This window comes from Triticum dicoccoides, chromosome 6A (genome assembly GCF_002162155.2).
Source record: "Triticum dicoccoides isolate Atlit2015 ecotype Zavitan chromosome 6A, WEW_v2.0, whole genome shotgun sequence".
Taxonomy (NCBI): domain Eukaryota; kingdom Viridiplantae; phylum Streptophyta; class Magnoliopsida; order Poales; family Poaceae; genus Triticum; species Triticum dicoccoides.
The window spans coordinates 3,480,648-3,501,486 of record NC_041390.1 but is presented as its reverse complement, the minus strand read 5'-3'; the positions used below and the strand labels follow the sequence as shown (position 1 = coordinate 3,501,486).

Sequence of the window (20,839 nt, the reverse complement as noted above, 5' to 3'; positions counted from 1 at the left end):
GCAGCAGCGACCTAGCTAGACGTGCCGGTCTTTGTTCTGCTCGATGGAGATTATGAAGTCGTTGCCGGATGATTGATCTGATGTTTGCTCTGCTCGATCGGGCCGCCACACCTGTCCACGATGAAGTTGCCGCCGGCCGCTCCGTCCTCCTGGCCCCGTCCTTGACCTTGAGCCACGAATATAGCCGTCGTGCGCATTCCCTCCACTCCCAGCCTCCTGGATCGACTGACCCAGAGGGAGGCGAACTACCTGCAGGTGCCCGCCCAAGAACTTGCTCCTGTGGTCGCTTCAATCCTGTAGATAGAAAAGGGGCGAAGGAGATGGCTGCGCAATTGCTCCGGCTTCGTCAAGGGCCTGCGTCCGACATGAATCGAAGGACCCAGCCGCGGGATGCATCGACCCGGCGAGGGATCGGCGCGGCGGCGCGCAGGATGACAACGGGAGGGAGAAGCGGGGCACGGGGCCGCGACGGTGACGGTCTGGGGCGGGGGAGCGCGTCCGCTCGCGCAGGATGCTTCGATGCCGGTCGGTGCGTGGGGTACATCGTCGAAGAAGAAGGTTGGGGAAGGAGGAGCTCCGACGCAGGATTCGGATTGCTGGAGGCGGGCCACTTGAATCTATTTAGGTTATCTTTATAGATGATTTTTCACGGTACACTTGAATCTATTTCATATCTTCTCGTAGTGAGGTCTTATCTATATACAAAAAATTTGCTGCCATGGTTCAAACCCAGTTTTCCACTCCTATTCGTGTTTTTCGCGCAGATTCAGCTGGTGAGTATATCTCCCATGCACTGCGAGGATTTCTTGCTGAGCAAGGTACTCTTCCTCAGTTCTCTTGCCCTGGTGCTCATGCTCAGAATGGTGTGGCTGAGCGCAAGCATCGTCACCTTCTTGAGACGGCACTCGCGATGATGATCGCTGCCTCTCTTCCGCCTCACTTCTGGGCTGAGGCTGTTACCACTTCCACGTATCTCATTAACATTCAGCCATCTGCTGCTTTACAGGGCGGAATTCCTCTCGAGCGCCTTTCTGGTCGTTCTCCTGATTATTCGGTGCTTCGCTTGTTTGGTTGCGTTTGCTATGTTTTGCTTGCCCCTCGTGAACGCACCAAACTGACTGCTCAGTCTGTTGAGTGTGTCTTTCTCGGATACAGTGATGCGCATAAGGGCTATCGGTGTTGGGATCCCATCGGTCGTCGGATGCGTATTTCTCGGGATGTGACCTTTGATGAGTCTCGTCCCTTCTACCCGCCTCCATCCTCCTCGGCCTTTTCCACAAAGGATATCTCTTTTCTTACGTTTCCGGATACACCTCCATCTGTGCCCAGTATTCCTACTCTTCGTCCCGCTGTTGCAGATTCGACGCCGTCCTCTCCTACGGTTTCTTCTCCTCCCTCATCACATGACTCGCCACCTTCATCATCGCTATCTTCACCTTCTGCACCTTCATCACCAATATCTCCCCCTTCTCCACCTTCATCGATACATTCCCCGTCTACGTCTCCAGTGATTCCACCTCTTCCCTCCTTTCCTTTTCATTATACTCGCCGTCCACGTATTGTGGATGAGTCTACTGATGTGCCCACTACTTCTGGTGTGTCATCTTCCTCCTCTCAACTGACTTATAGTCTTCGTTCTCGGCCTTGTCCGCCCCCTGACCGATATTCTCCTTCTCGCTATGGTCTTTCGACCGTTCTTGAGCCGACTTCTTATCGAGATGCTATTGTGCATCCTGAATGGCAATTTGCGATGGCAGAGGAGATTGCTGCCCTTGAGCGCACCGGCACATGGAATCTGGTTTCCCTTCCTCCCAGTGTTCGTCCCATCACTTGTAAGTGGGTCTATAAGATAAAGACTCGCTCTGATGGTTCTCTTGAGCGTTATAAAGCTCGTCTTGTGGCTCGTGGCTTCCAGCAAGAGCATGATCGTGATTATGATGAGACTTTTGCTCCCGGGGCCCATATGACCACTGTTCGTACACTTCTCGCCGTGGCCTCTGTTCGCCATTGGTCCGTGTCTCAGCTTGATGTGAAGAATGCCTTTCTAAATGATGAGTTGCGTGAGGAGGTTTATATGCAGCCACCACCTGGGTATTCTGTTCCTGATGGCATGGTTTATCATCTTCGTCGCTCTCTTTATGGCCTTAAGCAAGCCCCCCGTGCCTGGTTTGAGCGCACAAGACGAGCTTTATAACGCTCAAGAGAACCATCAGAACGAGTCTTTATCTTATAGACCCACTTACAAGTGATGGGACGAACACTGGGAGGAAGGGAAACCAGATCCCATGTGCCGGTGCGCTCAAGGGCAGCAATCTCCTCTGCCATCGCAAACTGCCATTCAGGATGCACAATAGCATCTCGATAAGAAGTCGGCTCAAGAACGGTCGAAAGACCATAGCGAGAAGGAGAATATCGGTCAGGGGGCGGACAAGGCCGAGAACGAAGACCATAAGTCGGTTGAGAGGAGGAAGATGACACACCAAAAGTAGTGGGCACATCAGTAGACTCATCCACAATACGTGGACGGCGAGTATAATGAAAAGGAAAGGAGGGAAGAGGTGGAATCACTGGAGACGTAGACGAGGAATGTATCGATGAAGGTGGAGAAGGGGGAGATATTGGTGATGAAGGTGCAGAAGGTGAAGATAGCGACGATGAAGCCCGGCCTCTCTTTCATCAACGCCATCACGACGCCGGATAATGTCACCCTCCTGCGCGAGTCCCACGCCACACATCGGGCACCGAGTCTCCACTGCGCCACGCCGTCGAGAATCGCCACCATTAATGTGCAGGATGAATCACCGCTCCACCAATTATTCCGTCCACTGGTCCCTCAAGCCCATGTACACCTCCAAGAATGACGCCACAAGAGGTAAACGACACAATAATGCCGCCGTTATCTGATCTACTGATCTAGGGTTTTCCCCGGAGGTAGCAGATAGTGGCCTGAAACTTCTCAACAGCGATGCCTTCAATAAGGGAACGACACCGAATAGTGCCGCCATCGCCGGCCTCGGCAGCAGCCGCAAGCAGGTGTTCACCCAGATTTGTTCCAATGGCCTCCATCAAGCGTCTTGTGCACGGATCGTCCACCACCACAGCTGCCGCGTCGCCGCATCGCCCGTCGCGAGTCCACAACCGCCGACACAGTCCTCCGACGTCCGGGGCTGCCGCGTCGACCGTCGCGAGTCCACAGCGGCCGACACAGTCCTCCGACGTCCGGGGCCGCCGCCCCGGGATCCAGCCCTCGCTGGTCGCCGAGTCCTGCCGCCACACGCCTGATGCGCATCGGACCGGGATGCCGCCGGCCGCGACCAGGCCCCGGCAAGATCTGGGAAGAGGAATCAACCTCCACCGCAGCATCTAGCCACGCGCCGGAGCATCCAAACGCCGCCAGCCCCCGTCCAGTGCCCGCCACGGTGTAACGCCCCGAGACCGATGCGCCAGGTGTCTTCCAGTTATTCGATGTTGTTGCCTTGTATTTTGCTTGCGTGTTGCATCTTGCCATGTCATCATCCGCATTGCATCGTCATGTTTTCAAAACTTGCATCTGTCCCGGTCTCCTCGTTCTCTCCGTTGTCCGTTCTGAGCCCAGACACACTTGCACGCGCCCGCGGCATGTCCGTATTATTATTTTATAATGGCTGAAAAATGTTCTCGGAATGGGTTGAAAGTTGGCATGTGGTGTTGTTATATTGTAGGTAGGCCGTCTGCCAAATTTCATCGCATTCGGAGTTCGTTTGATAGCCCAACGGATAACTATAGCGACATTAGAGTCGGTCTAACGTCGGACGTTTTCGGTCTCCGGAAACCGTGCCGGGCTGCATCTCTCCCCTCTTCTCTCAGACCAATCCGCTCTTCACAATCCGCCAGACCTAGCCTAACCCTCTCTGCGCAGTGCATCGGACCCCTCACGTGCGCGTCCGAAATTGTCCCGGACCCGACCTGGGCAGTCGTCACCGTTGGATCCGGATCATCCTCAAACGTCTACAAAACGTCACCGTTTTCTTATTTGGACTTTCTAGCTATTTTATTCGCGATCGTTCGATTGCGATCGGAGGACGGTATACCCCTAAGTCAACCCACCTACTATATATGTAGTCTATCCCTAGTCCATTTTGGACAACCCTAATTTCTAGGGATCCTACCCTAGCGCCGCCGCCCACTTTCTCCCCAATTTCAGTGCCCGACCAACCACCGCACCCTGTTCCTCGATCCCCTCGCTTCTGCGTCCCCGGACGCGTCCAGCGCCCGCCGCTCCTCGTGACAGCGCGCCCACAGGGGCAGCATCGCCTACCGCCCTTTCCCATCTCGATTGTTCCAGGACCCCGTCGCCTCTCCCTTTCCCTGCCTTTTCCCATCTCTTCAAGCTCTCTCTCAATTTTCTCTCATCTCTCTCGTTTCTCTTCACAGGGACCGACGCCATGGACGCCTATGCTCTACCAGAGTCCACCGCCGCCGCAGTTTCGCGTCAGACCCGGCCGGGAACCGCCAGATCTCGCCGCCTCCGCCATGGATTTCTCATCCCCGACCTCTTCTGCTGCTTCTGACGTCCCACCGGCGTCTTCCCGGAGCCCAAGCCCCCCTCGCTGTCCCCTGCATCGCGCCAGACGCCGCCTTCTGCTGCTGCCTTGCCGCCGTCCAGCCGTGCCGCTTCGTCTTCGGCCCCTGCCTCGCGAGCGCTCGATCCCAAGTCATGTGCTGCCTCCGTTCGAGAGGAGGACGACGAAGCCGCGCCCCGCGTTGACTCCTCGTCGCATGGATCCAGCTGGGCCTCGTCCCGATCCCAAGTCCAGCGCCCTCCTGGCGCGTCTCGCTTCGTGGCCCAGCGCTGCAGATCCGGCCTGCCAAGCCCTTCCCCGACTGGGCCTCAGCCCGAAGTGAGCAGCCCCCCTCCAGCCCCTATGCATTGTTGGGCCAACTAGATTCAGCCCGTTGCATGTTTTTTCCTGCTGCTGCATTTAGCTATTTTCCAGAAAACTGCTGTTTTATAGATTAGTCCCTCTAGTTCATGCATATAATTACTCACCAACCGTGCATCGGATTAAAACAATTTATATATGAAACTTGCTTAGAAATTCATCTAGTTTCATAATATGTCACTCTCATCCATGTTTAACATGTTTAAAATGTTGTTTGTTTAAATTTGCTTAATAACTTGCTAAAATGATTTATTTCATAACTAAATAACCGTAACTCGGTTTGTAACAAACTTTATATGTAAATGGGGTAGAAAAATGTCTAGTTTAACATGGTGGCTTTACTTTGCATGTTTAATAACTCTAAAATTGTGTTTAGGGCAGAACAGTTCCAAACCTAATATATGCATATGAGGATTTACCGGAATTGTTGTTCGTTGCTTCCGGCCTCATTTAAGCTTGCCTAGATAGGTAGTTTTATTATGTTTCACCCTCTTGCCATGTTTAACAACATTTAATATTGTTGGGTACATAAACAAGTTCGAACCAAATAAGTCACGTGGTGTTTCATCAATATGCAACGGAGTTGCATATTGAGCTCCACTTAATTTGTAGTATTGTTTGTGCATATTGCCATGCCATGCTTCATTAAATCGGACATGCATCATACTTGATTGTGCATCATGCCATGTTCATGTGTTGGTTGTTTACTATGTTGTTTGCTCCTTTTCCGATGTTGCTTCTTCGGGTTGGTTCTGATAACGTCGTATTGTGAGGACCCGTTCATCTATGTCCATTTGTCTTCTTCTTGGACTCGTTCTTCTTCCTTGCGGGATCTCAGGCAAGATGATCATACCCTCGAAATCACTTCTATCTTTGCTTGCTAGTTGTTCGCTCTTTTGCTATGCCTATGCTGCGATACCTACCACGTGCTTATCATGCCTCCCATATTGTTAAACCAAGCCTCTAACCCACCTTATCCTAGCAAACCGTTGTTTGGCTATGTTACCGCTTTGCTCAGCCCCTCTTATAGCGTTGTTAGTTGCAGGTGAAGATTGAAGTTTGTTCCTTGTTGGAACATGGAGATGTTGTTCCTTGTTGGAACATGTTTACTTGTTGGGATATCACAATATATCTTATTTAATTAATGCATCTATATACTTGATAAAGGGTGGAAGGCTCGGCCTTATGCCTGGTGTTTTGTTCTACTCTTGCCGCCCTAGTTTCCGTCATATCGGTGTTATGTTCCCAGATTTTGCGTTCCTTACGCGGTTGGGTTATAATGGGAACCCCTTGACAGTTTGCTTTGAATAAAACTCCTCCAGCAAGGCCCAACCTTGGTTTTACCATTCGCCACCTAGCCTTTTTCCCTTGGGAGTCGCGCATCCCAAGGGTCATCTTATTTTAAACCCCCCGGGCCAGTGCTTGTCTAAGTGTTGGTCCAAATTAGAGCCCCTTGCAGCGCCACCTCGGGGAAACTCGAGGGCTGGTTTTAGTTGTACGGATTGCTTATCCGGTGTTGCCCTGAGAACGAGATATGTGCAGCTCCTATCGGGATGTTGGCGCATCGGGTGGTTTTGCTGGACTTGTTTTACCATTGTCGAGGATGTCTTGTAGAACCGGGATACCGAGTCTGATCGGAATGTCTCGGGAGGAGGTCTATTCCTTCACTGACCATGAGAGCTTGTCATGGGCTAAGTTGGGACACCCCTGCAGGGATTTGAACTTTCAAAAGCCATGCCCGCGGTTATGGGCAGATGGGAATTTGTTAACGTCCGGTTTTAGAAAACCTGAAGTTGACCTTAATTAAAATACATCAACCGCGTGCGTAACCGTGATGGTCTCTTTCCGGCGGAGTCCGGGAAGTGAACATGGTGTTGGAGTTATGCTTGACGTAGGTTGTTTTAGGATCACTTCTTGATCATACTTTTATCGACCGTGCTTTGCTTTCTTTTCTCGCTCTCATTTGCGTATGTTAGCCACCATATATGCTAGTCGCTTGCTGCAGCTCCATCTCATACCTTTACCTTACCCATAAGCTTAAATAGTCTTTATCGCGAGGGTGCGAGATTGCTGAGTCCCTGTGGCTCACAGATACTTCCAAAACCAGCTTGCAGGTGCTGGTGAGACCATGCACATGACGCAACCAAGCTCAGGAGGAGCTCGATGAAGATCTTGTCCTTTGTGTTGCTTCGTTCTAGTTGATCAGTAGTGGAGCCCAGTTGGGGTCGATCGGGGACCTTTGTCGCATTTGGAGTTCTTCTTTTATTTTGGTTCCGTAGTCGGACCTTGTTTGTATTTGGATGTTGTAATGCTTTATTCATGTATTGTGTGAAGTGGCGATTGTAAGCCAACTATGTATCTCTTTCCCTTATGTATTACATGGGTTGTGTGAAGATTACCTCTCTTGCGACATTGCTTTCAATGCGGTTATGCCTCTAAGTCGTGCTTCGACACGTGGGAGATATAGCCGCATCGAGGGCGTTACACACGGAGCCCCGCATCCCTAGGTCGCCGCGCCCGCAAGTCCAGATCGAAGCTCCCTCGGCCCTCCTCCAGCCGCTAGATGCTCCCAAGATGAGAGGGAAGAAAAGACCTAGGGGAAACGCCCCGCCGCCGCCATCACTGGAGGCGGCGGCTCCAGGGGCGAACGCACGTTAGAGGTTGTGGGGGCAGCTGCCCCCACTCGATTTTCTCATCCACGTATACTTGATCGTGCGTGTACTTGTCTGCCCCCACTTGGGCCAGTACCCTGCCCCCACTCAGCCCATTTTCTCGTGTATTTTTAGGAGCCCACGGATTCTAACTAAACTCTGAGGAATCATCCCACCAAAGAATAAGAATTGCTACAGCCCACAGCTTGTACACGTTTCACACATTGCCTTCTCGATCGCAGATTTTCATTAGACTCATTGCATCCCTAACTTGTATACACACGCACGCCGCCGCCACGCAGGAGGCGGAAACCTGGATGCCGCCCACCTAGCCGTTCACGCGACCGTCAGCTTGCCGCCGATAATTGCCGACTTGTCGTCCTTCATCCTTCCTGGTCTTGCATGAAGGCGCCGCAGCACATCTTCCATCCCTAAATCTTGAATATGCAATTCCCTAATTTTAATTGACATCAAGGTAAGCCGTATACGTCACGTAGGTTCTTCTCTTTTCATTTTTTTGTTTGTGCGATTTCTATCTTAGAAATCATGTTAGTCTCACCAATTCATATGTATAATTTACTGATTAGGGTGAATAGCCAGTTGGAACATTTTTCTTGAAACATACAAATTTTGTATAAACAACATTTTAGTGATGAGTAAAATAGGCTAGTCCGGCCAGAGCAACTGCAATTCAATTGGGATGATCTATTAATATTTCGTAGTCCCTAAGATGATTCAACTTCATTTATGATGTGTGGTAATTTTAGGAATTCATTTAACATTTGACTTTTTGGCACAGCCATAGTGGGTTTTTTTATTTCAAAATCTAACAACTACCAAGATACATGAATTAGTTGATTTGAACAATCTTTCTAGAGTTGCTTTATTTATAAAGCCGGGTATGGCTTTTCTCTAAAAAAACAATCTTTCTAGAGTTCCATTTAAAAGGAAAAGGATTGCATATTACAATCCCAATCAGTATGATGATATAAGAAGAAAATACTTAATGTAGGGGGTCGCCACTCGCGAGCCTCATCCTATAACGTGATGGGTTGGAAGATCAATCAACATTTTAATGGCGATTAGCATGATCAATACGTGGTAATTGGTTGCGGTACAATGAGGCAGAGGACATTGCATTGTGTTGCATTGTATGATAGCGGCATATGTGGTAGTTCATATGGGTGCATATTTTGTTGGTATATCGCCATACATTCTTGCCCCCTTTCAAGTTTTTTTCTAGGTCCGCCCCTGGGCGGCGCCTCAGGCGGCCGCGCGACGAGGGAGGAGAAGGGGAGGGCGGTGGTGTCGCTGGGAATCGCCCCCCGTGTCGCCAGAGGAGGGCGACGCGGGGGTCCTTCTCGACGGTCGATAAAACCGATGCAAATTTATATGGTTCGGTGTCTGAATTTTTGTCACCGATAACTTGTCATGCTTATTTACTGTAGTTGGATTTCTGGATTGCAAGGCCAAGATACACAAAGGAGATGTTTGCCTGGTTCTAGTTGATTGAGACTCACCTGCTCTTTCTTCGAGGAGACGAATCAAAATGAGCGTTTGAGTTTTTTTTTAACTTTTGTTTGACTGGAGAAAATTACTGATTTTTCTTAAGTGCTAATCCTATTCTGGATCTGTCATAGAGATTTTTCTTGTCCAGTGTAAACTGAAGATATCTTCCAGATCTTGGACTTGCCATTTCCCACATTTGTCCAATAAGTCGGTCCTCCAGGAAAAATAGGGACTGCAGCGGCCGGGCGAGACAGCCAACCGGTGACCACTACGGCGATGTTGATCTTCTGGCCGAATATTGGCCGTGATGTTTCTCTCTTTTTTTAGCACAGTTTCAGTTTTCATTGACACAGTGCTTCTATACGTTTTGGCCTGGCCCTGTAGATTACTTCTCCTGTTCATGCATTCCTTCAACACATACGTTGAATACTTCAATTCAGTTTCCATTGGAAAAAAAAAGAGAATAGTTCGGTCATAGTACTAATGTGCATAGTTCATTTTGTTCATTACAACATAATTCTGCACAAAAACAAGAATTTAAGTAAAGTTCAAACTCTGTGCTGGTTAAGTAGTTATTATGCCGATCGACCCGATATGCGACTCTACTAGTGATGATGATGGATCCCGCTGCTGAGATGATGATTCCCCATCCACTTCCTCTCCCTCCTCATTACTTTGTGTATGCTATATATGCTGGATGGGTGTACATATATGTGTGTGTTGGATAATGGGAGACATCTCAGCCGGTTGATTATTTGTTGTATGCTATATATGCTGTATGGATCATGGATATACATATGTTCAGTGTGTTGAAAGTTTAATTTGCAACTTCCCTTATTGAAGAAATCAGTCCATTGACTTGATATGTTCATTGCTGTTTCAGGGTCGACCCCATTGCTGGACAACTGTGTGTCAAGATGGCAACGGGGACGAAACCCATCGGGTTTTGCCTTCCCAAACCCATCCCCACGAGAAAATCATAAACCCGTCCCCGTCCCTATCACCGTGTGAGGGGCTAGTTTTTTGCCCGTCCCCTAAACCCATCGAGTTTCGGGGAACACACGGGGAACCCACGATAAAATCAAAATATTTAAACAAACATAGTGGCGACAAAGAATAACATTTCAGCAGCAAAACAAGCACATTTCAGCAGCATAACTTGAGTAAATTTCAACAAAAAACAATAGTAGATGGTTCAATAGCTATATAAGTTCTGATATAGAACTTATAGTTCACAAATCACTTTAAAGTTGAAATCATCATGGCATCTTTCACATCTCCAAGCCTCCAAACGACTATCTTCAAATCTTCCAATGCCAAATCAAAGTGCCAAGTCCTAGGGAAGATCAAAATTCGCTCAAGCTAAAGTTAAACATGAGAAAAAATATGCAGATTAGTATATGAAATTTGCAAGTACATGTACTTCACCTGCATTCCCTCTTGAATGTCTTGAAGACAACTCCAAAAGCTTTGTCCTTATTCATTGTCAGCATCTATGAGAATCAAATAAGTAGTAATGAACATCTTATGAAACATTGCAGCAAGATATTGATAAACTTTATGATGATATGTAAAGAAAGACACACATTTATATTTGTTTCTTATCCAATCTTGTGAACACATCAAGGACTCTAAGATTTTGGGGGTAAGATGACTATGGTGGTAAAAAAATAATGTAATTTCATGGGTATTGCCGGGTTTCGGGTTCGGGGACTACCGAAACGGGTGTAAACCCACGAAACGTGTCGGGTTGTATAATGTGCCCAACAACAGCCCCACGGGGATGAAAAGATGCCCATCCCCGTCCCCTAATAGGGTAAAAACCCACGGGGAAGCGGGTTTCGGGGCCCCATTGCCATCTTGAACTGTGTGTGGACAGCAGGAGGCTGCCGCTTTCCGTGCAGCCGGCCGGCTCCATGTCCAAGGTGCTCGGCGACGACAACCTCCTAATCGAGATCCTCACCCGCCTCCCTCCCAAGCCGTCCTCCCTGCCCCGCACGTCTGCCGTATGCAAGCGCTGGGCCAGCATCCTCTCTGACGGTCTGACCCTTTGTTCCACAAACGCTTCCGCATGCACCACTGGAAGCCTCCTCTGCTCGGCTTCTTTGACGGGTATACTAAGCGCTTCACTCCCATCATGGATTCGCCGGACCGCATCCCTGCCGCCCGCTTGTCGCTGCCCAAAAGCGGCACACCCGACAATGACTACGGGGCCTTCATGGGATGCCGCCATGGCCTCGCTGTCCTAATCAACGCCCGGGTGCGCGAGATCGTCGGTGGGACCCCCTCACCGGGAAACAACACATCGTGGCTTTTCCACGAGGGCTTGACGACGCCTTACCGGGGCATTTATGTACCTGGCATGGTGCGGTGTTGTGTGCTGATGCCGAAGATGGGCATGTCCACGGAGATTGCTTCTCGAGCCTATTTAGCTCCGGTGGATACCATAGACAGGCATTTTGTTCTGTCTATGACTCAGCATCTCGTGTTTGGGGAGATGTTTTCTCGACCGTGATAACAAATAATATTTCTGTGTTAAGGGCCAGCATCCTAGTCGGGAATGCACTTTGCTGGTTGATTTCTCAAGGTGGTATCCTTGTGTTTGACGTCAAAATTCAGAGCCTTGATGTGATCGATAAGCCGGTAGATTGCCCTGATACAGATGGACTAATTCAGCTCTTACGGATGGAGGATGGTGGACTTGGCCTTGCTGTTTTGTTGAACCTGACCATCCAATTGTGGGAGAGGAAATCTAACTCTGATGATATTGTCGAATGGGTGTTGCTGCGGAAAACCATTCCACTGGAGGGGATGTTACCAAGGAAAGTAAATTCTGTATTTTTAGTTGGGTATGATGAGGACACAAATGTGATTGTTCTCTATACGATGATTGGCCACTTCACGCTCCAGCTTGACTCGATGCAGAGCAAACATATTGAAAGTGATAACAGCATATGGTGCAGCACCTGTTATCCCTGCACGAATTTCTATACTGCAGGTAATACCTCCCTGTCTACATTGCACAAGCAAAATAGTTCTATTAGTTAGTTTCGCTCGTATTCAATGCAGCTGCTTTTGGCATGTGGTTGCGGTAATATTGTTCCTATGAGTAAGGTCTGAACTTGATATATAAGAATACATTGTGTTGTTTGTTTTTTGATGATCTGGTGAACTTACGGTGATCTAAACTCTTATTTGTACTAGGCTACATTATAGCTAGAACGTGAATATAACTATTACTTTGATACCTGGCCATTGCTAAGTGCTAACTACAATTATGTTGTAATGATCTTTTCATCCAATTGGAATGAAACCATCTGCTATGTGAAATAGTTAACCAATTGGCGCATCTAGAAGCTTAAAGCTTGTTATGTTTTCTCATTCACTAGTTTGCATTGTAAGTTTAAAATCTATATTGATCGATCTTGGTAATAATCGTCAATTCATAGTACCATGTACTCTAGTTTTATAGAGTAGTAGTACTAGTTCATTAATTCCACACAGTTCTATGTAATGCTTTGTTTTGGAACTTAGGTTTTCCAGTCTGTGCATATTTTGTTTTGGCCTTATGGTCATAATTCGTACAAACTCACTAAATGCATTTTTTAACATGTAAACAATCTTACCATTCTTATTATGGCTTTGTTGGTTGATGAACAGGTGATGTAACTTTATCTCTTTTTGTTGCTCTGTTTATATCCTTTTGTTCGGTATTTAACAAGATGACGTGTGATCTCTCTTGTTTGAGGTCTCTACAGCATGAATTTGGTAAATTTCTAACTGTTGTTTGTATTCCAGAAAAGCATACTGATGAGTTAGATACGTGATCTTTCTCTTTGTAGTTCATGATGTTCTCATATGCACTTGATACATGAAGTAAACTTTGGATGACTAGATAATTAGGAAGATCAGTATTTGCCTCTGATGGAGGCATTGAGTCAATGAACTTTTAGTTTGCACTGCGATCGTCTGTACTTATGTAGCAGAAAGCTTCAGAACATGTCGGCTATTTGATGATGTGTAGTGTGCAGTACAAACTACAAATTGATTGCTCTTCTATTGCTGGGCTGATTTTAGCTTTTCCTAATGATGCTGAGACGATTCATCTTTGTATATTGCTGTATATGTCCAGCGGGTAAATGAGTCGATGTTTATTGTTGCAATCATGCACAATTGTGATATATGACTTGATTGGCTTCTCAGCGAGGATGTCTAGTACACATTGGTTTTTGACTGACGATGTTGACTGTTGTGCAGGTGCCGTGGGTTTTTGAGAGCTGAGACGTGGAAACGGCATTCTGCTGTAGGTTCTACCATGTTTGTTTGCTGTGGCGGCTGACATGGCCGACGCTGAAATTAAGCCTCTATGTAGTGTGTTGGTTGCCTGTGAAGTGGACTTGTAGGTTTTAGCTGAGTACTATTATTTCCTAATATCTGTAGGGTAGTTGCTTTGGAATCTTTCGGCTAGTTAGTATGTGTGGTTCGTTTCCTTTATGTCTTCCGACCAAGCTTTTTGGTCAAGCAAAGCCCAACAACTTGACCATTGTTTGCATTTTTCTGTGTGCATCTTTCTTTCCGATGTCGTTTGTGTATTTCGGCTTTAGATTTCTGCCGGCCGATGACCGTAGCTGAATGTAGATCTTTTTGTTTTGGAGGGAGGGGCCTGGATGTAGATTTCAGACACAGAACTTAGATTTCTGCTGATGATGATCAAACTGAAGCCTGGCACAGTTGCGTGCTGCATGTTGGGCTGCTGATGATCAAAGTGCAGATATAGATAGAACCATGGGCTCTTTTTAGTTAACGGACTGGGCTGCTCCTGCTCGTTGCTTGTATCCCCTGCCCCAGTTGCCTACTTCAACCTTCATTATTGGGTTACAATATGACCGTTTAGTACTTTCAAAAGTATCCCCTGCTATGATGTTTTCAGTACTTTCAAAAGTATCCCCTGCTTGATGCATATACACTTTTATATTCCGGTGTCTGGATATTCGCCACCGATAACTTATCATTGTTATTAACTTTAGTTGGATTTCTGGATTGCAAGGAAAATGCTGACAAATCAAAAAAAATGTTGTCAGTTTTTGTTTGAACTTCAAAGAGTTTTTGTTTGAACTCAGAGGAGATGTTTGCCTAATTGGGTTAGACTGACTTGGCTCTTTCTTGGAGGAGACAAATAAAAAAAAATGTTGTCAGTTTTTGTTTGAACTTCAAAGAGTTTTATGACTTGGCCTCTGGGGCTACGGCTACGCGCGCATAAAGAAAAATGCTGCCTTCGATCGTTGCTGCTGTCAAAATTGAAATGTTTGGCCGTGATGTTCAGTTTTTTTAGCACAGTTTCAGTTCTATACGTTTTGACCTTTGAGCCATGCCCTGCTGGCCTGCTCCATGCTCCATTTCCTTGCAGTACAGACATGACTCAAGATGGCAACGGGGACAAAACCCATCGGGTTTTGCCTTCCCAAACCCACCCCCACGAGAAAATCATAAACCCGTCTCCGTCCCCATCACCGTGTGAGGGGCTAGTTTTTTGCCCGTCCCCTAAACCCATCGGGTTTCGGGGAACCCACGATAAAATCAAAATATTTAAACAAACATAGTGGCGACAAAGAATAACATTTCAGCAGCAAAACAAGCACATTTCAGCAGCATAACTTGAGTAAATTTCAACAAAAAACAATAGTAGATGGTTCAACAGCTATATAAGTTCTGATATAGAACTTATAGTTCACAAATCACTTTAAAGTTGAAATCATCATGGCAGCTTTCACATCTCCAAGCCTCCAAACGACTATCTTCAAATCTTTCAATGCCAAATCAAAGTGCCAAGTCCTAGGGAAGATCAAAATTCGCTCAAGCTAAAGTTAAACATGAGAAAAATTGCAGATTAGTATATGAAATTTGCAAGTACATGTACTTCACCTGCATTTCCTCTTGAATGTCTTGAAGACAACTCCAAAAGCTTTGTCCTTATTCATTGTCAGCATCTATGAGAATCAAATAAGTAGTAATGAACATCTTATGAAACATTGCAGCAAGATATTGATAAACTTTATGATGATATGTAAAGAAAGACACACATTTATATTTGTTTCTTATCCAATCTTGTGAACACATCAAGGCCTCTAAGATTTCGGGGGTAAGATGACTATGGTGGTAAAAAAATAATGTAATTTCATGGGTATTGCCGGGTTTCGGGTTCGGGGACTACTGAAACGGGTGTAAACCCACGAAACGTGTCGGGTTGTATAATGTGCCCAACAACAGCCCCACGGGGATGAAAAGATGCCCATCCCCGTCCCCTAATAGGGTAAAAACCCACGGGGACGCGGGTTTCGGGGCCCCATTGCCATCTTGAGACATGACATTCACAATGTCGTAGCCTGCACTCGACCTGACCTTGTAGCTTTTTTTCTTCTTGTTCATGCAATCTTCAACAGCATACGTTGAATACCTCAATTCAGTAACCATCGCAAAAAAAAGAAGAAGAGATCAATCACTCATAGTACTACTGTGTTTTGGTCAATTAGTTCATTACAACATAATACTACACAAAAAAAATTAAGTAAGGTAGTTGAAACTCTGTACTGGTTAAGTAGTTTGTGAATCTTGCTGTGTTGGTGGTAGATCAATTGGAAGAAGCATAATAACATGCTTGGCATATAAAGAATACTTTCTTCACGGATAATCTCTTGTTGGCCAAGATGGCTGCTTACAGGAACATCAATGACGACTCGATCAACTGGAGGTGTCGCACTCCAATTAGCAATTTTCTTCAGGACACTTCTTGCTGTTTACCATATTAACAGGAACATCAATGGAATAGCTCATGATTGTGCTCATCAGGTTCTCAACTCAAGATTATAATCTGTCCTTAGTTGTACTCATTCCTCTCAAAGCAATTCTTGTTGCCCAACTTTGCTTCATCTTCATAACTTTCAGGTCCAAGGATATGTAATACACGTTGTACTATGCTTTTGAGATGAATGATATCTTGGCGCTTGGCGCCTTCTTGTGTTAAAAAATAAATAAATGAAGAAACTAAAAAATAGTTCTCAAAGTCAAGTTATTTGGTCAAACAATGATCAAAATGGGATTTATAAATTTTACAAAATTGAAAGAAATAGGGGGGGGGGGTATTTTTGAGAAATATAAACTATGCAAAAACAACTCGTTGAAATATATTACAAGAAAGTGTAGTAAAATAAAAAAAATGAAAATTTAGAAATATAAGGATATTCATGTTTTTTTAAAATCTGGTATCACAAGAAAAAATGGAAAGAAAATATTTATGCTTCAACAAACATCATGATTTTCCTAAAAACCATGGTTTCCAAAAGTGAAATAATCTCACAAAATAAAAAAAATTATGCTTACTATAGTGGTCGTTCCCCACTCCCACTCTCAGCTGTGGACCGGAGAAGTTTCTAAAAAAAAGCTGCGGAGCGGAGAAAGGAGGAGCGGAGCCGCCGGCGACCTCACCCCACCGCCCCGTCTCCGACAGCCACCCACCGGCGATTCGAGGTCTGTCAACCCAATCTACTCGTTCCTCTCCCTCTCCATCTAAACTAGTAACTCCGTTCTTCTTTTCTCTTCTTAATTTTCCCTAGTTGTAAAAGTAAACCCTAGCTAGATTTCCCCCTCCTAATCAAACCCTAACAATCCTCCCCTGCTGCAGCTGTGGGGAGATAGGTGCTTCTAATGGATGCTACTGCTGAGGTTCCCCAAGGCCAAGGGTAAGATTCCCAATCCAGTTCCTTTCCCTCTGCATTACTTTGTGTACGCTATTATATATGCTCGATGGATGTGCATATGTGTGTGGGATAATGGGAGAAACCAGTTGATTCATTAGTACTCGTTGTATGCTATGCTATTCTATTGATCATGGATGTGCATATGTATGTTGGATGTTTAATTTGCAACTTCCCTGATGTGCATATGTGTGTCCATTGATTACATTTCTTTTCATACCATGGGCGATCCCATTCCCAGCTCGCCGCGTGTGGACCGGAACAGGCGGCGCCGTTCTATGTCGCTGGCCGGCCCGGTGTCCAAGGTGCTTGGCGACGACAACCTCCTCACCGAGATCCTTGTCCGCCTCCCTCTGAAGCCGTCCTCGCTCCCCCATGCGTCTGTCGTATGCAGGCGCTGGGGCAGCATCCTCTCCGACCCCCAGTTCCTCAAACGCTTCATAACAACATAAATATATTTTGTTGGACCTGACTATCAAATTATGGGAGAGGAAATCTAACTGCGATGGTGTTTTCAAATGGGTGCTGCTGCAGAAAACCATTCCACTCGAGGGTATGGTTCCAAGGAGAATGGATTCTGCACTTTTCGTCGGGTATGATGAGGATGCAAATGTGATTGTTCTCACTACTATAACCGGCAACTTCACACTCCAAGTTGACTCGATGCAGATCAAACATATTGTTAAAAGAAACAACATATGTCTTGACACCTTTTATCCCTACAGGAATTTCTATACTGCAGGTAATATGCCCCATCTACATTGCACAAGCAAAAAAGTCAATTTAGTTTGTTTCGCTCATATTTGTTCCAGTTACTTTTGGTACGTTATTGCGGTAACATTGTTCCTATTATTAGGATTGAGCTAGATACATAAAAATATGTTGTCTTATTTGTTCCTCCGTTGATCTGATCATCTTATGGTTATCTAATTTCTTGTTATTATAGAGCTCCATTAAAGCTAGAACAGGAATATAAATATTGCTTTGATGCCTGGCCATTGCGAAAGGCTAAATACAGTTATGTGCTTGTAATGATCTTTTCATCAGAGGTGTTCTAAAAATTGGAAAGTGGCAATAGCTGCAGTGGTGAAACCATCTGAAGTAATTAAGAAATTGGAACATCAGAAGCGGCTTAAAGCTTGTTATGTTTTCCTATTCACTATTTTTTCCTTGCAAGTTTAAAATTTAACTTGATTGATCTTCATAGAAATCGTCAATTCATAATACCATGTGGTCTAATTTTTATCAAAGAGTAGTACTAGTTCATTAATTTCACGTAGTACTATGTAATACTTGTTATGGAACTCTAGTTTTCCAAGCCGTGCCATTTTCCATTTGTACCCTGAACCTCACATATGGCTTGGCACACAAAAATAAATCTGGAATGAGCTAACAATCTTAAAAATTTAGTTTTTTTTTTGCCTCGGATGATAGGCGGTGAGTCACCGATCTCGTAATTTCTACTGCGATCATACATACTCCCTCCGTTCGTGAATAAGTGTACATCTAACTTTTGTTCTAAATCAAAGTTTTAAAATTTCGACCAATTTTATAGAAAATAATAGTAACATATATGACATCAAATTGATATATTATCAAAGTATATTTCAAAACGAATCTAGTGGTACTAATTTGATGTCATAAATACTTTTACTTTTTTCTAGAAAGGTGGTCAAAGTTTTAAAATTTTGACTTAAGATAAAAGCTAGATGTACACTTATTCATGGACGAAGGAAGTAGTTATATGGTAAGAATCTTGAAAACATGTCAGCATATAGGTGGCAGTACAAACTAAATGTTCCCTTATTGTTGTTCTCCGTTTGTAGTATTAGCTTGTATACTAGGGTGATTCAGCTTTGGATATTTTTCGTATAATCTGCACTACGGCAAAGTTAATACTTATTGTTAGCGCCGCCTCCTCGCAGCGCCGCTTCTTCTTCTTCCTCACATAACTCTTACTTGTAGTTTCTCTCAAAAACACATATGATGAGAAAACTCAACACATACACACGCACACGCCAAGAAAGACACCAGCACCAGCTTTGCCGAGAACTTTCCTCCTTGGTCACACAAACACTACATTTTTGCCCAGCCCTTTCGGCTGCCTTTCTCATTCATTTGCTCAATTTATATAGCCAAGTACAAGACTCAACGCACACACTAGCCAGCCGCCATGCCTGGTCACTAACCCAACTAATCTACCTACATGCAGGCGCACGTACACCACCCATGCAATCTCTCCACAAGACCACAGGATTTGGCTGCTAACAAACTCATCGATGCTTATGCGGCCGTTGCGCAACCTCCAACGTCCACACGGCCAGCTCTAAACCACCCGCCATGCATGTAGCTAGCCAGCGACGGCTGCCTGCACAACACCCATATACATGGTTTATCCTAACATACTCCTCCTAAACCATGATGTCGCCGTTGACGGAGTTTTTGCAGCGCCCGTCATTGTCGTCGTCACGGCCGTGACCCAGCCCGCGGACCTGACCCGGCGCACCGACGCCGGTCGCACCGCCACGGACCCGACCTGGCGCACCGACGCCGGTCGCACCGTGCTCCATCACGACCCGGCGACATACGCCGAGCTCCTTCTCCGCCGGCGACACACGTCTGGCGTCTCTCTACGCCTCGCACGTCCCGTGCGCACCCGACACGCCCGACGAGCCCGATCGCACCAGTGCATCCCGCACGTCCTGCGTGCAATCGACGCGCCCGACGAGCCCGACCGCACCAGACGCTCATCGCGCTCCTCCTCCGCGTCCGCCATGGCAGCCGCCAGCGACAAACGCCGGAACGATGTAGCCGAACTCGAGCACGGACTCGAACACAACGGCAACATATGCCTCCTCCCAGCGTCAACTGCAAGCTCGTACGCGCGCCTGCGGTCCCTGGCGCGTCCAGCGCGCACCCATAACACGCACCGGTCGCGCCCGGCTCACCGCCACGGCTTATTGCCCTGCACCGCTGCGGCCTCAACCGCAGCGCAGCACCTTCATGACGCCCTGCCGCTGTGTGTCGTTGAAGCCGCCACCGCGCAGGTCCTCCGCGGCCTCCTCACCGTGCCGCCGCAGCCACCGCGGCCTCCTCGCCGCGCCGCGCACCTTCATAAACCGACACACGGCCCAGAGCATCGGGCAGCCTCCGGCGAACTCCGCCACCGCTGGCACGCCTCCGGCATGGCGAACCACGCCAAAACAAACTGGCTCTGATACCAATTGTTGGCGCCGCTTTCTCGCAACGCCGCTTCTTCTTCTTCCTCACACAACTCTCACTTGTAGTTTCTCTCAAGAACACACATGATGAGAACACTCAACACATACACACGCACACGCCAAGGAAGACACCAGCACCAGCTTTGCCGAGTGCTCTCCTCCTTGGTCACACAAACACTACAATTTTGCCCAGCCCTCTCGGCTGCCTTTCTCATTCATTTGCTCAACTTATATAGCCAAGTACAAGAGTCAACGCACACACTAGCCAACCGCCATGCCCGGCCACTAACCCAACTAATCTACATACATGCAGGCGCACGTACACCACCCATGCAATCTCTCCACAACGACCGCAGGATTTGGCTGCTAACAAACTCATCGATGCTTATGCGGCCGTTGCGCAACCTCCAACGACCACACGACCAGCTCTATACGACCCGCCATGCATGTTGCTAGCCAGCCACGGCTGCCCGCACAACACCCATGTTTGCCTTATGTTGCCACATTATTTTTGTTACAGTTGCCTAACTTGAGTTGCTCAAATTGTTAGCCATACTTTGCCTTGCCTAAGGGAATCTTGCCACATGTGAGGTTCACTGCCCATAAAAAAATTCTTGCCTTAGGTGTGGCTAAAACCAAACACCCACGTAACTTGGCCAAAGTTGCGTAAGGTGAGGTGTGGCAAAGTGTGGCAATATGTGGCTAAAAACCAAACAGCCCCTTTAGTTCCCCTTGGTTCTGGCTGCCATCTTGACGCTGAGAGATGGGGGACCTCTAATCTTCAA

At 46.7% G+C, this 20,839-nt stretch overlaps 2 pseudogenes; both read left to right on the top strand.

The window, feature by feature from the left end:
* The first annotated feature begins 2,594 nt into the window (after positions 1-2,594).
* Positions 2,595-11,597, top strand: LOC119318919 (annotated as a pseudogene).
* A 170-nt stretch (positions 11,598-11,767) lies between these two features.
* Positions 11,768-20,839, top strand: part of LOC119318918 — a 16,754-nt pseudogene continuing 7,682 nt past the window's right edge.